Source organism: Bufo gargarizans, chromosome 7 (genome assembly GCF_014858855.1).
Source record: "Bufo gargarizans isolate SCDJY-AF-19 chromosome 7, ASM1485885v1, whole genome shotgun sequence".
Classification (NCBI taxonomy): Eukaryota; Metazoa; Chordata; class Amphibia; order Anura; family Bufonidae; genus Bufo; species Bufo gargarizans.
In genome coordinates, this window is record NC_058086.1 from 47,568,631 (window position 1) to 47,587,857 (window position 19,227).

At 45.1% G+C, this 19,227-nt stretch overlaps 1 long non-coding RNA gene across 1 annotated transcript; it reads left to right on the forward strand.

Moving 5' to 3' along the window:
- Nucleotides 1–965: 965 nt before the first annotated feature.
- Nucleotides 966–8,633, forward strand: LOC122944094. The gene is made up of 3 exons (XR_006390941.1): nucleotides 966–1,072; nucleotides 1,681–1,852; nucleotides 8,208–8,633. It is a non-coding gene; the product is annotated as an uncharacterized LOC122944094 (long non-coding RNA).
- The last annotated feature ends 10,594 nt before the right edge of the window (nucleotides 8,634–19,227 follow it).

Sequence of the window (19,227 nt, forward strand, 5' to 3'; positions counted from 1 at the left end):
AGTGAGTGCGGCTCTGGAGTATAATACAGGATGTAACTCAGGATCAGTACAGGATAAGTAATGTATGTACACAGTGACTGCACCAGCAGAATAGTGAGTGCAGCTCTGGAGTATAATACAGGATGTAACTCAGGATCAGTACAGGATAAGTAATGTATGTACACAGTGACTGCACCAGCAGAATAGTGAGTGCAGCTCTGGAGGATAATACAGTATGTAACTCAGGATCAGTACAGGATAAGTAATGTATGTACAGAATGACTGCACCAGCAGAATAGTGAGTGCAGCTCTGGAGTATAATACAATATATAACTCAGGATCAGTACAGGATAAGTAATGTATGTACACAGTGACTGCACCAGCAGAATAGTGAGTGCAGCTCTGGGGTATAATACAGGATGTAACTCAGGATCAGTACAGGATAAGTAATGTATGTACATTGTGACTGCACCAGCAGAATAGTGAGTACAGCTCTGGAGTATAATACAGGATGTAACTCAGGATCAGTACAGGATAAGTAATGTATGTACACAGTGACTCCACCAGCGGAATAGTGAGTGCAGCTCTGGAGTATAATACAGGATGTAACTCAGGATCAGTACAGGATAAGTAATGTCATGGATGTAGGTGACGATAATAACGGTGTGGCCTTTTACAGTAATGCTGCAGGATGGGGCGGTTTCCCTGATACCTTCTGCTATGTGACCTTCTCTTCTCTCTATGTTATAAAGGTCACTTCTATTGTTTCTGTATACATCAATAAAAACCACATGAAAGGAGACCTCCCAGGTGCTGGGTCAGAGGTAAGTACATGTAGGTGCTGGCGACCACATGACCCCCTAGTGTCAGCGTCACAGCCTGTGGAATTCCCTGTGTCAGGACGGTGGGGATTTATCGTCACTGTGATGTCGATAAGATGCGATGAGGGGGCTTCAAACACCTACAATATGTTATATGTTCTCTCCAGCGTTCTCACTCCCCCACAGCCACAAATGCTGCAGAATCCGGGTCTTCAAATGACACACGTACCAGTCCCTGCAGCGTCATCGCGCGTATTCAGCACGCATCTACGGTAAGGAAAGTGAAGATGTAAAATATAATAGCCCAAGGTGTAAAAAGAAATATTCAGCCATCACTTAGCTACAGCTTATGCCTAGCTGGGTCATGCTGTGCATATGTGTTCCAACATGTGGCTCTCCTGTGGCTTTCAGCTGTGACAGCCATGCTGGGAGTTGTAGTTCTGCAACAGCTGATTGGAGATTGCTGCCCTAATAAATGTCTGTGCTTATACACAGAGGTCCGGTAGTGTTAATGAATTAAAGAAAGTTGATTTTTAAAACAAGTGGCAAAAATGGTCAAAAACACTTGAGTAAACCTCAGAAAACAATAAAAAAAAATATAAAATACAAAACCTGTACTGGAATAGTAACACATCTTATAGTGGCTAATAGACAGGCTGCTCTGAGTATTGACAAAGAATGCTACTAGAAAACAATAACTCCATAATAAGATGTATCGCCAGCAGATGGACTACTTGCTGATGGTCTCCAGGTAGTGCAATAAGTGCAAAAGGATCAAGAAACGAGTTCAGCCGCCCTTCCCTTGCAGGCCTCTCATCTTTTCGAGTTTTTTCTTGCTTTGTTTTATAAGGGTTTGAGTAACTTTCTGATCTTCTGCCAGGGGACCTGAATTAAACAATTAGAACGGGAACATTCGGAGATGCCGTGCCCTTCGCAGGAGAACAACAGGATGGGGAAGCCTTTCAGAGAAACAGAATGCCAGGCTTGGTGTTTCCTCTGTGTAACAGACAGGGGTGCGCGGCAAAGACGAGATGAAGTGGCTGATAAAAACGGTGGGTTTCCTGAGGTCGGTGAGTTAAAAAAAAAGTCTCTAAGTGCAGTGCAGATATCAGCAGCACAGAGGAAACAGCAGCCGCACTCAGGCTCTCTGCCGCAGCAGCTCTATAAAAGGCACTTCGAGGGGCTCTGTGATAAATCTTGCATTCAGGCCCCATCTTTTAGGGCTCATGCACACGGCCGTATGTATTTTGTGGTCCGTAAAAAATAGGGACGACGTCCGTGTGCATTCCGCATTTTGTGGAACGGAACAGCTCGGCCCCTAATAGAACCGTCCTATCCTTGTCCATAATGCATACAATAATAGGACATGTTTTTTTTATTTTTTTTTAACGGAACGGACATACAGAAACAGAATGCACATGGAGTAACTTCGTTTTTTTTGCGAATCCATTGAAATGAATGGTTCTGCATACTGTCTGCAAAAAAAAACAAAAAACTGAACGGACACGTAAACTAAATACGTTTGTGTGCATGAGCACAAACTTACCATTAGAAACAGCGGCTACTGAGCACTCACACTGGCAATGGTTGACACTTCCTGTCATTTTTTTCAGCTTGTGCTGCGTACAGGAGTCCTCTCATTATCATCAAAGGCAGGATTACAATCAAAGATAATAGTACAATGAGGCAAATAAGATAGGATCCACCCAGCCTAAGAACTAAGAAAACCTCGGGCTATCTATGGTATGGGACTACGTGGGTGCAGTCCATGATCCTAGATCGCCAGGTTACTATACAGCAATGCTAGCCCTTCGGCACTGCTCAGAGACTACTGGTACATTTACTGGAAGTACCCTGAAAACCTCAGGCTTTGCTTTCTGGGAAATGTCCGTGTGGCTTGTGTACCTGCCACTGGTGAGACTTCCTGCCCCATGAAGAAAACATACGATATAGAAGTTGCTACAAGATAACAAAGAAGGTTTATTATCCACTTTACATAATGTTATACTAAAAGGGCACAGGACAGAGGGAACCCATGGCATGAATTGTGGAGAAGTTTAAAACTTGGCACATCCCCTTTTAATGCACAAAATAAAGGATTCAAGGGAATTTACAAATCTGCTTATATGTGATCAGCGCCCCCTCTGCATCTGACTTTACCCATAGTCAACCGGGGTGCGCGCTTATCTCTTGGTCTCTGGATGGCGCGCTGCAGGCGCACGATGCACCACAGTGATTGCAGTGGGTATTCTGCACTGGTAGCATGTGGTCTCTTCTTCATGACCCGAAGAGACACCAGGAGGCCACAGATGTGCAGCTAGGTGAGGGAGAAACCTGGTAGGACCTCCAATGGTGGTGAAGGTCTCCACACCTTGATGAGGCTCAGCTTTATGCCTCATTCACACAGTCATTGATTTCCATCAGTTATTATGAGCCAAAACCAGGAGCGACTCTAAACACAGATCGTTCCCTTATTCCTTATGTCTGTGGAGGCTCCACTCCTGGTTTTGGTTCACAATCACTGATGGAAATCACTGACGGAACACTGACGTGTGAATAAGGCCTCATGCACACGACCGTTGTTGTGTCCCGTGTGACTTTCAATGGGTCCGTGAAAAACTCGGCTAATGCACCGTTTGGCATCCGCGTCCGTGATCCGTGTTTCCAGTCTGTGAAAAAAAATAGGACCTGTCCTATTTTTTTCACAGACAACGGTTCGCAGCCCCATTCAAGTCAATGGGTCCGTGAAAAAACACAGAGGCACACAAGATTGTCATCCGCGTCCGCGCGTCCGTTTTTTTCCTATCATTTGCATGGCAAACTAAACTTTGATTTTTTTTTTTACTTTCCTTCATGTTTGGAGATCCTCCAAAAATAAAGGAAGATACACGGAAACAAAAACGGACACGGATCATGGAACAACGGAACCCCTTTTTGCGGACCGCAAAAAAATACTGTCGTGTGCATGAGGCTTTAGTAAAGCAAACCTTCCAAGCCGGGGAGTTGATTATGAAAGTTCATTTGTGTCCTATGTTCTGCAAGGTCCACTACTCTCCTCTCCTTAAATACTCTGTGCTGCTTCTCAGCAATACCATTCCCATCATTTATGATAGTGTCCAAGTAATGCTGCCTTCATCCAGCGAATCCTTCCAACACTCCCATCCTCCTGAGTAACAAGATGTTCTCTATGGGATAGTAATAGAGCAGTCAGTCCTCTGTGGGCTTCAGTAATGTACGACCGTCACATTCACTGAATTTACACATCAAAGGAGGCGAAACATGAGGTCTCGCCCTGTGACCTACAAATATCATCCAGACCCTCTGCAGCCTGCCCCTCTGATGGCCAGATCCATGCAGAAGTGGGTGCAGACAGATCGCCATGTATGAATACAGTCATCTTCACGGTTTACTAGACTTAAAAACAATGTAACAAACTGGACGTAAACAAGAATGTTCTCATTCACTGACAGCAAGCAGAAACTGAACTCACAAAGTCCTCCCGTCCCTATATGTTACCTCTCTGTGTGGTGGCAGACCTCCTCATATCCGTGTAGTGAGTACAGCATTAGTCCCTATAGTCTATGTTTGCAGAGAGCTGCTGCAAGTGTCTGCTTTTATTTGTGTAGCTTTGGCCATTGCGCAGCGCGGCGCACCGGCACATTCACTCCATTTTACAGGCAGTGCCTGACAGTCTGCAAGTAGTGTGACCAGAGGCAGCATATTGGTAAGTGGCAAACAGAAGACCAATGGGTGTGAGGTAGGCTGCAGGTTGCAAAACGGGAAGAAACCTAGAATGTGTCGGCAGATAAGAACCATTTGGCCCATCTAGTCTGCCCAATATACTGAATACTATGGATAGCCCCGGCCCTATCTTATATGAAGGATGGCCTTATGCCTATCCCATGCATGCTTAAAGGGAACATGTCACCTGTGTATCGAGCTGAGGACATGGGTTGCTAGATCACTGCTAGCACATCCGCAATACCCAGTCCCCATAGCTCTGTGTGCTTTTATTGTGTAAAAAACCAGATTTGATACATATTCAAATTAACCTGAGACGCGTCCTGTCCCTGACTCATCTCACATACAGGACTCATCTCAGGTTAATTTGCATATGTATCAAATCGTTGTTTCTTTTACACAATAAAAGCACACAGAGCTATGGGGACTGGATATTGCAGATGTGCTAGCGGTGATCTAGCAACCCATGTCCTCAGCTCTATACACAAAATCCCAGTGACAGGTTCCCTTAAACTCCTCCACTGTATTTGCAGCTACCACTTCTGCAGGAAGGCTATTCCATGCATCCACTACTCTCTCAGTAAAGTAATACTTCCTGATATTACTTTTAAACCTTTGCCCCTCTAATATAAAACGATGTCCTCTTGTAGCAGTTTTTCTTCTTTTAAATATTCTTTCCTCTTTTACCTTGTTGATTCCCTTTATGTATTTTGCAGTTTCTCTCATCCCCCCCCCTGTCTTGTCTTTCTTCCAAGCTCTACATGTTAAGATCCTTTAATCTTTCCTGGTAAGTTTTATCCTGCAATCCATGTACCAGTTTAGTCGCTCTTCTCTGAACTCTCTCCAAAGTATCAATGCTGGTCAGACTGGTATCAATGCTGGTCAGACTGGTGGTAAGAGGAGCACCAAGTAGGGTGAGCCAGTGCTCTGTGCCGCAGGGAAGCTGCCACTGGGAGACTGCTGGCGAGAGTTTCCACCACCATTGAGTTGGACTACCCAAGTGCTGATGTGCAGAGTGGCGGTGGATGGGCCTCCCTGTAACACAGGCCTAGTAAGGGCTGTAGAATTCAGTTACATTACAATAGAACACAATGTGGCTGGATGTATCACTGGGCGACAACGATTGGTGCAGATGCCCATCACAGCTCGCAACCCTCAGGGCAGAGTGGTCAGGCACTTGGGAAGCACTTGAGGGCTGGCAGCTGAGGGATCACAGACACTTCCCTTTTATCCCCTGCGGATGTTGTGGTCTGGAGCTTTCATTGCCACGGATAACCTCCTGATCCACTGACACTTACTGGCTGATCTTCTCCCCGAGTCCCATAGAGCATAATGTGACATCCTCTTATCTGATGATAGAAACCCCCAAGTATACATTATCCCTGTGCGGATCGATCCAGATGCATTATCACAGATCCAAGCGGAGGCAGGAGGAGGGCGTGGGTGGGCGTCCGCCCCTGAGTTTGAACTTTCATCGCAATCCTTTTTATAGCCTTGGCAGAACTTTCATGTCCACACCCGATATTATCAAGCCAAGTATCAGTGACCTCTGCTCTCCATGCTACGCAGTGCCAGCCCTGTACGCTGAGAGGCCCTACCGGAAAACTGGAGGCCTGATATAAAGGGACGCCCCCCCAGATCTCCGTGAAATGGGGAATGCGGTGGTGACAATGTGAATATAACCAATACAAAGTTTCTTTATGTTAGTAATGTAACACATTTATCTTACATGTAACCCTTTATGATATTCCTTACGCTGCCTTGTTTACAAAAGAGCCGGGCATGGGGAGAAGCCAGAGGGGAGCTGCCCACGGCACACCTCCCTGTGCCCAGACCCGGCTCATGCAGGGGCCATCCTCAGCACAATGTGCCCAGTCCACTCCAGGCTCAAATTTCAGAGTAAGGTTTCATGTACACAACCGTGTGCCGGCCTTGCCCATGATGCGGACTGCAAATTGTGGTTCGCAAGAAACAGGCACCAACCGTGTTGCTGCGGTCTGCGGACAGGGACCCATTCACTTCAATGGGGTCTGCGATCCACTTCCGATGGTCCACGGAGGCACGGACAGAAAATCCACAGACGCACTCCGTAGTGCATTACTGGGCTTCCGATCCGAGCCTCCATTCCGCACTGTATCTCCTGGATTGCAGACCGCAATACGGTCACGGCCGGGCAACAGCGACAACTGAGAGGCCTGAAACGTAGTTCTGTGTAATGAGGGAACGTGTCGGCATTTCTTGCTGCCAGCGGCTCAGGCATCAAAACTGATGACAGGTTCCCGTCATGCACACAAATGTATTTTTTTTCTGTGTCCGTTCCATTTTTTGGGGTGGCGCGTATATGGAAACATTCACTTCAATGGGGCCACAAAAAAACTTGGAAATGACAGTCTGCATTCCACGTCAGCGCGTCCGCATGGCCGTTCCGCAAAAAAATAGAACATGTTTTATTATGGTCCGCATTACAGAAAAGGATAGGACTCTTCTATTAGGGGCCGGCCCTTCCATTCCGCAAAATGTGGAATGCACACGTCCGGTACCGTGTTTTGCGGATCCGCAATTTGCGGACCACAAAACACTAGCGGTCGTGTGCATGAATAGTAATTCTCCCATGTGCAAATGAAAGGAGGTGGTGTATCTAAGCTTATGCCAATATTTCTACACTTGTCACGTGTGATACTGTCTACTGAACTGTGTATCTAAGCTTATCATGAGACACTGATACTGTCTACTGAACTGTGTATCTAATCCTATAATGTGTGATGAGGTATTATGAGCCGTGTATCTAATCCTACAGTGCGACACTGCCTGATGAGTCAATATATCTAAGGCTACTTTCACACTAGCGTTAATATTTTCCGGTATTGAGATCCGTCATAGGGTCTCAATACCGGAAAAAACGCTTCCATTTTGTCCCCATTTATTGTGCCCATTCATTTGGGGACAAAATGTAACTGGAGATCTCCAAAATACATTCCGTTCTCATACCGGAGAGCAGCGTGCTGCGTCATGACCCACAATGCAAGTCAAATACGTTTTCTCTGACACAATAGAAAACGGATCCATCCCCCACTGACTTTCAATGGAGTTCGTGACGGATCCGTCTTGGCTATGTTACAGACCATACAACGGATCTGTTCATAGCGGATGCAGATGGTTGTATTATCAGTAACGGAAGCGTTTTTGCTGAGCTTAGGTACTGTCGCTGGGACATGTACCTAAGCCTATCATGTGTGATACTTCCAGATGAGCCAATGTACCTACACCTATCATGTGTGATACCGTCTGCTGAGCTGATATATTTAAGCATAGTATGTGTGATACTGTCTTCGGAGCATTGTATCTAAGCCTATAATGTGTGATGCTTCCAGGCGAGTCACTGTATCTAAGCCTATCATGCTTGATATAATCTTCCGAGCTGCTGTATCTAAGCCTATCATGTGTGATATTATTTGCTGAGCTGCTGTATCTAAGCCTACCACGTGTGATATCTACGGAGCGGCTGTATCTAAGCATATTGTGTGTGATGCTTCCAGATAAGTCATTGTATCTCTTCCTCTCAGGTGTAATACTGTCTCCTTAGCTGCTGTATCTAAGCCGATCATGTTTGATGCTTCTGGATTAGCCAGTGTATCTAAGCCTAACATGTGGGATACATTTTCACAGATGCGGTTTTTTTCCTGCACGTCCCCCTACGTGTTTACTTGGGACATGTCACCGTGAGACACAACATTCTTAATGTCATCTGAATTCGGCTCCTGGACAGACGCCAGAGCTCCGATGAATATAGGCCGGGCGCATCATAGCGCGGGACCGCGGCCCAGACCGGCAGAAGAAGGCATGGGACGCCCGCTCCTCCTGCTGCTGAGGTCTCAGTGACAGGGGCTTAAAATGGTCTTCCTCCTGTCTATATTTGACCTGACCTATGAGACTGCAGAGTGGAGGGAAGAGTCCAGCCCCGCACCCCCTCCCCCACCCTAAAAGCCTGAGCAGAAAACCCACTTAGCTCAATTAGATTTGTTACTGACAGCAGTGATGTACGACTGTGGACGGAGGAAAGAGCCAAGTTGTGTCTGATTAAGGACACTTCACCCTGAGAAACAATAAACCCACAATTCAAGATATTATCAGCACAGATACATTGTATCAGATGGCGGCATTACGTTACAACTGTTGCTATGAAACAAACGCTTAAAGGGAAATGATTGGTCTATTGAGATATAAACCTGACTTTCCTCTAATATTATCTCTGTTTCTGAGAAAGCTGGATGACAACCAATATGGCTGCCAATACCACCCTTAGGCCTCCTGCACACAACCGTTTTTTTTTTTCCCCATTTACTGACGTTTTTTTGCGTTTCCTTTCATTTCAATGGTTCCGCAAAAAAAAAAAAAAAAATGGAATGTACTCCGTATGCATTCCGTTTCCGTATTTCCATTACGTTGAAAGATAGAACATGTCCTATTATTGCCCGCAAATTACGTTCCATGTCTCCACTCAAGTCAACGGGTCCGCAAAAAAAACGGAACACATACGGAAATGCATCCGTATGTCTTCCGTATCCATTCAGTTTTTGCTGAACCATCTATTGAAAATTTTATGCCCAGCCCAATTTTTTCTATGTGATTACTGTATATGCCATACGGAAAAATGGAACGGAATCACAACGGAAACAAAAAACGGACCGCAAAACACTGAAAAATCCATACGGTCGTGTGCAGGAGGCCTTAAGCGGATATTACTATTTCACCAATTAAGATTATTCTTTGGATAATGAAGAGTTATACAATTTTCCAGTAGACTTTCTACATGAATACCTTGTAGTTAGAAATTAGCGAATTTTAGGTTATGAAATTCGTTCACGCTTCGTTTACTGGTAAAAGGTGAATTGCGTTATAGATTCCTTTATGACGGACCATAACGCAATTCTATGACGGAATGCCTAACGGAGGATCTGAAAACGTCACAACTCTCACAGCGAACAGTCCATCATCTCACTTATGTTCTGGTGTTACTCTTGTTTTACATGGTCCCCTTCAGTTACTATTAGCCATAAGTGTAAATGATCTACGGAAATGCGAGAAATCTACGAGACCTGGACAGGTACCTGGTAGCTGACGTATAATGCCAGAGGAAATACAATGGGATCATATACTAGTATAGTACAGTAATATAATGTAATAAAGAGCAGAATATAGTACTGTATACCGTATAATGGGATTGTTTACTAGAATAGTACAGTCATATAATCTAGTTTAATCATATACAATATAGCTTAAATGGTGCTGTATACTAGATCCGTACACATAGTACCGTACAGGGATATACTGCAGTGTAGTAACCTAATAAAAAATGGAATACAATTGTTTCGTACAATGGCTGTTCACTCTGTTAGGCCTCTTGCACACGAATGTAAGGGCTCCGTGCCCGTGCTGCGGACCGCATACAGCGGTTCCGCAATACACGGGTCACCAGCCGCGTGCATTCCACATCACGGATGCGGACCCATTCACTTGAATGGGTCCCCAAATCTGGAGATGCAGTGCGGAACAGAACGTAAGCGCGGAACGGAACCCTTTGGAAGCCCTACGGAGTGCTTCCGTGGGGTTTCGTTCAGTGCTTCAGTTGCGCAAAAAGATAGAACTTGTTCTATCTCTTTGTGGAATGAACGGATCAAGTGAATGGGGTCACGATCCGCATGCGGCAGCCCCGCGGTCAGTGCCCGTGCATTGTGGATCGCAAATTGCAGTCCGCAGCACGGGTACAGGCAACACTGGGTAAGGTAACACCTGCTCGTCGTTAATGTGTTGTCTGGGTTTCCTCCAGGTATTTCAATTTCCTCCCACATCCCCCAAAAAACTAACGATACCAAAGTAGAAGCCAATTTTCCTAATTTTTTTGGGGGGGAAAAAGGGACCCACAAAAAAAAAAAAAAAAAAAAAAGGAACAGACACAGAATGAAAATACGTTTGTGTGCAAGAGGCCTAACTCCACTCTGGCAATTAAGTGGAATAAGTCTCTGGATCAACGACCCTTCTCCAGAATTCTAGTAAGGACTGTAATTGGACTGCAGATGAGCCTTACGATTGTTGGGAAGAGACACATTTACATGCAGCGATCTCCTCCACAGTAAAGGGAGCAGTGATCACTAATGCCATCACTTATCCCCATACATACGCGTTCCTTCCTGACAATCTCCTGCTCGTCAGTGGAGGAGACAAATTTACAAGCAGCGATCTCCTCCACAGTATGGGGAGCAGTGATCACTAATGCCATCGCTCGTCTACATACATAAGCATTCTGTCCTGACAATGACCTGCTCGCTGGTGGAGGAGACATGTTTACATGCAGGGATCTCCTCCACAGTATGGGGAGCAGTGATCACTAATGCCATCGCTCGTCTACATACATAAGCATTTTGTCCTGACAATGACCTGCTCGTTTGTGGAGGAGACATGTTTACATGCAGTGATCTCCTCCACAGTACAATGAGCAGTGATCACTAATGCCATCACTCACCCCCATACAGAAGCGTTCCTTCCCGGCAATCGCGTGCTCGACTGTGGAGGAGACACATTTACATGCAGGGATCTCCTCCACAGTATAGGGAGCAGTCATCACTAAGGCCTGTTTCACAAGGTAAAGTGTGTGCTCCCTGCCAGAACAGACTGCCAGATTGTGGTCGGATCTCCGCCGGTCCCCATTGTAGTGAATGGGGTCAGCGGGTGTCAAGTAGCATCTGGCAGTGCCCGCTCCAGACATCCCTGGTGGGCTTCTCCCCTGCCCAAACAGCCTGCCAGAGATGGAAACGCAAGTGTGAAACTTGCCTAATGCCATCGCTTATGGACTCCGCTGCATAACAGAAACAGGGACGGATCCGTTTTGCAGTCCATAGACTTCTATTATGACGGAACGGATAATGGAACTCCTCTAAAAGGAATTGCGTTAAACGTTATGGTCCGTGGTAACAGAATCCATAACGCAATTCACCTTTTACCACCAAACGAAGTGTGAACGAATGTCAAAATATGAAGTATAGATAGATAATATAGTGATACAATGTATAACCAGTATGTAGAATCTGGAAATGGGTTGTAAGTCGCCCACCTTGAGCTGTAGGTGGCTGCGTGTGCTGGGGATCAGTGTCTGGTGCCAGCATAACACAAAGCCCCTACTGATAATGTGTGTTAAACCTGAAACGTACAAACTCAGATTCCCATAAGTTAAAAAACATATTCCCAGGGGTCTTCATGTAGGCCTCTTTCAGATAAGCGCTGTTAAACAGACCGCACAGGGATGGCTTCCTTGTGCGTTGTCCGTTTTTTTTATCGCGGAAACGTTCCCGGTCCATTCTAAGCACCTGGACGCAAACGTCACCTGTCTGAATGAGCCCCTAGGCCTCTGCCTCCCAGATCCCAGTACTGTAACAATTAACGGCTCTGCATAGCGACAATGAAGGACGTAGTGATCAAAGCCATGACTGCAGGTCTAAAAATACTTCCGCCATATAGATCATCCCGACGCTGACAGCTTTTACTGATGAAAAATACTTTCCTTCAGTATTTTTGTTTTGCATACAGTGTGTCACCCTAATATAGCACAGGGGGCAGAGATGAGGGGGCTGAAATCCATCTCCATTGATAAGTAGCCCCCCCTCCATCACTGTGCCCTCTGCCAGGGGCAGCTTCGCATAACTGGAAAATTCATCCTGGGCCTGCTGACAGCTCGTATAGCAGGAGGAAGGCCGTAAATCTCCCCGTTACTGCTTTGTGTCTCCTCCATGGACAGCTTAATTAAACACACACTTAGGGCTCATGCACACAAACTTATTTTCTTTCCGCGTCCATTCAGGTTTTTTTTTGCAGACCGTATGCAGAACAATTCATTTTAGTGGGTCCCAAAAAAAAAAAAAAAGTTACTCCGTTTGCATTTTGTTTCCGTAAAAAAATAGAACATGTCCTATTATTGTCCGCATTACGGACAAGGTTAGGACTGTTCTATTAGGAGCCAGCAGTTCCATTCCGCCAAAATACAGAATGCACACGGACGCCATCCGTATTTTTTGCAGATCCGTTTTTTTGCAGACTGCAAAATACATGCGGTTGTGTGCAAGACGCCTTTACAGAAAGTAAATTTTCCTTCCACTTGCTGCGCTGAGGAATGGCATTAAGGCACGGATCGGAAATCCACGGAAACACTAGGAAGCACTTCTGTGGGCTTTAGGGTCTCTGCCTCCGCACCGCTAAATATAGGACATGTCCTATCTTTAAGTCAATAGGTCCGCAACACAATATGGGGTTCACATGGCCGGTGCCTTTGCATTGCGGACAGCTATTTGCGGCGGTCCGCAGCACGGGCACGGAGGCCTTGCGGTTGTGTGAATGGGCCCTTATTGTTCCCTGCTATCAGCCAATTCAGGCAGGAGAGAGGCCGACTATAGCATCCTGCAATAAGATGAATAACAGGGGGTGCAGAAACATCCTGCTATATAGTTCTGAAAAAGCACCGCCATTCAGTGCCCATATGATACCGCCATATAGTATTTGCATAATAGTGCCGTATAGTGAACAAATATGAATACCATACAGTGGCAAATGTACAGTGCTTTATAGTGCCCATATCATACCGCCATATAGTATTTGCATAGTAATGCCATACAGTGAACATGTACTGCATGAATACCATATAGCACCAAAACGTACAGTGCCTATGCTATGCAGCCAGGGATTAGACCAGGGATCAGCAGCCAGCTGTTCTGAAACTACAACTCCCAGAATACCCCATTCACGTTTGTAGGAATTAGAAGAAAAGCTGGGAATGCTGGATGCTGGGAGTTGTAGTTTCACAGCAGCTGGAGTGCCGAAGGTTGCCGATTCCTGGATTAGACCATGGTAGAGGCAGCCAGGTGGCTATTGTGTAATGGAGGCTTTGGAGGCAAATCCCTTTTAACTTCTGCCTCCCTGATAACCTTGTATGTAAACCTGATACAGGAAAATAAAGCAATACTTCCCAAGTATTTTATTATTATTTTTTTACATTCTTGCACCATTTTTTCTAGACCCACTTGACCACTGAACTTTTTATATTCATTGTTCCATTCCAAAGAAAATCCATTTCGTTCGTGAGACCAACGAGGGAACGCTCATCTCTTTTCATTAAGGCTGACATTGTTCCTAAAAATTTTCAACCCGTTCATCTCCATGAAGAACAGAATGTAACATTCTCTTCTATTTCTAGGAAAAGGCAGTGGGGGCTGCCAGAAAGTGTCACCACCTCGGGTGCAGTTTGTTCCCTTGGTGCTGAATTGCACAGAATTTAGAAATAAATAAGATCTGACTCAAGATGTACTGTGCGTCCAGGTAAGTTCAAGGCTTCTCTCATACAGAGTAAAGGGTGTATCCAGGGCATGTGTCCTAGAAGTCAGGAGGGTGCCAGTAAGCCCCTCGCCTTGGCCAGATTTATTTTACTCCAAGTGAAGGAAAGCCTGACTACGACTACAGCAGTAAAATGGAGATTTTTATTAGCATGATGCTGAACAGGAAAAACAATAAGAGCCCTGCGGGTCTAGTGGAAAGATTAGTGTGAGTTCCATGGTGGCCTAATGGGACACGTAGTGTCAAGTTGTGCACAGATTATGTTTTTCTGCAGCATTTCCACTGCAGAATCAATTTCCCATTGAACTGAATGGATTCTCATACAGGAAATCGCAACAAAATCAGCACCAAAATTTACACCAAAAATGTCTGCAACTTTGCAAAAATCTGCTCCTGTGAAGGCACTGAAATAATCAATACTCTTTGGTTATTGACGATATATTGAGTATCCCCTGAACAATACAGTTTCCATTTACTTGTGGTCCTGTACAAATATCGGTCAAGGCCCTTGTGGTTCAGTGGGAAAATCTGCGTCCAGGCCAATTTGGTCCAGTAAATAACCAGTGTTGGGATCTTGGTGATTCCATGGGAAAAACAGACTTGGAGCCTTGGTGATCAATTGAGAAAATCACAGTTGGAGCCCTGGTGGACCAGTGGAAACACTACCGTCTGGGACTTGGTGGTCGAGTGAATAACTAGTGCCAGAATATGGTGACACAGGGATATCAGTGCCAGGACATTCAGGGGGAAAAATCAATGGCAGTTGACAGTCACTTGGTGCTACACTAAGAAAACCAGTACCGGGGCCTTGTCGTCCAGAGGCAAGAACGAGTTTAACCAGCTTCACGGTCAACCAACATGTGGATCAGTCCACCATTGAGCCCAACTGAAACTTCAGTGGTAAAATGATAGCCAGAACCCCAGTTTACCAGTGGATCGACCATAGTCTAAGCCCTGGTAGTCTAGTGGATGACCAGTGTCAGTGAGAAGACCAGTGTCTTTTTTTAATGGGTCAGTAGGTAAATCAGTGTCTGGCTATAGTTGCCCAGATTCAAAACATAGAGTACAAGGAGTCAAACCAGTCAAGCTCCGGTCAGCTCCAGGGTCTGCCACCTAGTGGATCAATCCACAACTGAGCTTCGATGATAGGTTGGTGGCCTTGACCGTGTTTTTGCAGTGGTCCCTCAAAATAGAAGATCTGAATCCAAGGATGAAGAAGAAAATGTACCACACACTGCAATTTTTAGCTGCAGCTACTTTTGAATTTGACCTTTTCAGAGTTTATACTCCAGCTGCCAATAGTGTTAATCACACAGCTGCCGGAGACGTCGCTTGTGACTCTTTTCTGACATTTTCGATCCTGATTGTGATATTTACAAATCCTTCCAGCACATGAAGACATATCGGTCCCATTCACAGCTCATCGACTTGAGAAAGTTGCATTTCATATTAAAGGGCATCTGTCAGCAGTTTTGTACCTGTGACACTGGCTGACCTGTTCCATGTGCATTTGGCAGCTGAAGGCATCTGTGTTGGTCCCATGTTCATATGTGCCCGCATTGCTGAGAAAGATGAAGTTTAAATATATGCAAATGAGCCTCTAGGAGCAACAGGGGAGTTACCATTACACCTAGAGGCTCTGCTCTCTCTGAAAATGACACACCCTCTGCACTTTGATTGACAGGACCGGGTGTGATGATTTTTTCACTGTCTGGCCCTGTCAATCCAACTGGAGAGGGCGTGGCAGGTGCAGAGATAGCAGAGCCTCTAGGTGTAATGGTAACGCCCCCGTTGCTCCTAGAGGCTCATTTGCATATATTAAAACTTCACCTGTCTCAGCAATGCAGGCACATATGAACATGGGACCAACACAGATGTCCTCAGCTACCAAGTGCACATGTAACAGGCCAGCCGGTGTCATAGGTACAAAACTGCTGACAGATGCCCTTTAAACATATTTTCTAATTCCTTACACTGTCAAAAGCTGGGTGACAATCCCTGGAGGCACAGTCATGGCCGACTCCAGCCTTACATTTTGAGTGACGCTTGTTCCTAACAAACAGCATAAAACAGGTCAAAACTGGGCAGGAAACGATGTTGATGCCTTGGGGTCCTCTAAGAAAAGTGGAGGAAAGTTGTGCAGCAACTTGCATCTCAATGACTTGTGAGTGACAGGAGGGATACATTGTGTCTGTCACTATGTCATCCACAGACAGGCTGTGTTAGGTCAGGAAGGAGCCTGACATCCCCCAGGATATGCTGGGAGTTGTAGTTTCCCTGCACATGGAGAGCCACAGATTAGAGAAGATCAATGTTCTAGAAAATGTACGCCCAGTAAAAAATACTCCGACATACTGTGTATTGGAGCACTATTAGTACTCATTCTATTAACACATTACAGGGAGTGCAGAATTATTAGGCAAATGAGTATTTTGACCACATCATCCTCTTTATGCATGTTGTCTTACTCCAAGCTGTATAGGCTCGAAAGCCTACTACCAATTAAGCATATTAGGTGATGTGCATCTCTGTAATGAGAAGGGGTGTGGTCTAATGACATCAACACCCTATATCAGGTGTGCATAATTATTAGGCAACTTCCTTTCCTTTGGCAAAATGGGTCAAAAGAAGGACTTGACAGGCTCAGAAAAGGCAAAAATAGTGAGATATCTTGCAGAGGGATGCAGCACTCTTAAAATTGCAAAGCTTCTGAAGCGTGATCATCGAACAATCAAGCGTTTCATTCAAAATAGTCAACAGGGTCGCAAGAAGCGTGTGGAAAAACCAAGGCGCAAAATAACTGCCCATGAACTGAGAAAAGTCAAGCGTGCAGCTGCCAAGATGCCACTTGCCACCAGTTTGGCCATATTTCAGAGCTGCAACATCACTGGAGTGCCCAAAAGCACAAGGTGTGCAATACTCAGAGACATGGCCAAGGTAAGAAAGGCTGAAAGACGACCACCACTGAACAAGACACACAAGCTGAAACGTCAAGACTGGGCCAAGAAATATCTCAAGACTGATTTTTCGACGGTTTTATGGACTGATGAAATGAGAGTGAGTTTTGATGGGCCAGATGGATGGGCCCGTGGCTGGAGTGGTAAAGGGCAGAGAGCTCCAGTCCGACTCAGATGCCAGCAAGGTGGAGGTGGAGTACTGGTTTGGGCTGGTATCATCAAAGATGAGCTTGTGGGGCCTTTTCGGGTTGAGGATGGAGTCAAGCTCAACTCCCAGTCCTACTGCCAGTTTCTGGAAGACACCTTCTTCAAGCAGTGGTACAGGAAGAAGTCTGCATCCTTCAAGAAAAACATGATTTTCATGCAGGACAATGCTCCATCACACGCGTCCAAGTACTCCACAGCGTGGCTGGCAAGAAAGGGTATAAAAGAAGAAAATCTAATGACATGGCCTCCTTGTTCACCTGATCTGAACCCCATTGAGAACCTGTGGTCCATCATCAAATGTGAGATTTACAAGGAGGGAAAACAGTACACCTCTCTGAACAGTGTCTGGGAGGCTGTGGTTGCTGCTGCACGCAATGTTGATGGTGAACAGATCAAAACACTGACAGAATCCATGGATGGCAGGCTTTTGAGTGTCCTTGCAAAGAAAGGTGGCTATATTGGTCACTGATTTGTTTTTGTTTTGTTTTTGAATGTCAGAAATGTATATTTGTGAATGTTGAGATGTTATATTGGTTTCACTGGTAAAAATAAATAATTGAAATGGGTATATATTTGTTTTTTGTTAAGTTGCCTAATAATTTTGCACAGTAATAGTCACCTGCACACACAGATATCCCCCTAAAATAGCTAAAACTAAAAACAAACTAAAAACTACTTCCAAAAATATTCAGCTTTGATATTAATGAGTTTTTTGGGTTCATTGAGAACATGGTTGTTGTTCAATAATAAAATTAATCCTCAAAAATACAACTTGCCTAATAATTTTGCACTCCCTGTATTGTTTAAAGGGTTTGTCCAGGATTTAAAAAATCAGCGCCACCCGGTGCACAGGTTGTGTGTGGTATTGCAGCAACCCCAGCATTACACCAAATTGAAAGATGTACATCTTCTAGTTTTATGGACTTCTGTTCCAGGTTGTGAGTGTCACTGATTTCTACTGATACATACTGGAAAATATTTACCTACTGCCCTGCCGGGACCTTCCTTCTCAATTACCATCTGCATTGTATTCCCTATTGTAGGGGTGTTGTAATTCCTGCACAGGGTGGGCTCTGCTCGTCTATCTCTCTGCACTTGTCCCATTACCCCTAATAGCAAAAGGAGACTCCACCTTACTGACAGGGACAAGGGGAGAAGTCAGGGACCATGCAGATATAACCATGCTGGCTTGTTGGTTGAGAAGGAGACCAGACTGCAGATCCTGCAAAGAAAAAGAAACATTGCTAAAGTTATGTTTTATATGTATTGCATATTTTGAAACTTATGTTATTATTACAATTTGCGCTGGCCCAATATATTGCATTATGATTATTATTATTATTATTTCTATAAGTATCATTTTCCTATATGAAGTCAAAGTCTTGACACAGAATAGGAAATTATTGCCCAAATTCCAATTATGATCACCGTTGGGTCATGGGGTTCTGAATTGCCAGAACTTTACTATGATATAAAATATCAAATATTTCCTACATATTATTTATAATTATGTCAATAAGAACTCCGCTGGTAAAATTCCTTCAATCCGACATGTAAGAATCCATAACTTCTGATAAACCAGCATGACAGGGCAGATCTGCCTGATAATCTGGACGGTCGCTGGACCAGGTGCAGAAGAGTTAGCCGAGGAATTGAACAAAAAATAGGAGACTCCTCTAATCTAAAAATGAAACGATAGCGGAATATTTCATGTTGGGCTGAGTATCCGGAAGTTTCCTACTCTTTTCTTTAAATTTTTACGATCCTGATAATCCGGTATTTACCATCTCCTATAAGGCTACATGCACACAAACGTTAGGGCTCCATGCCCGTGCTGCGGACCGCAAATTGCCGTCCACAATGCACGGGTACCGACCGTGGGGCAGCCGCATGCGGTTCGCGGACCTATTCACTTGAATGGGGTTCGCGATCCGCACCGCAAAAAAGTTGTGCATTTGCTACTTTTTTGTGGTGTGGAGGCACGGCCAGAAACACCACGGAAGCACTCCATAGCGCTTCCGTGGGGTTCCAATCCGTGCCTCCGTTCTGCATCTCCGTGATTGCGGACCCCATTTAAGTGAATGGGTCCACGATGGGTGATGCGGAATGCACACGGCCGGTGCACGTGCATTGCGGACACGTTGTGG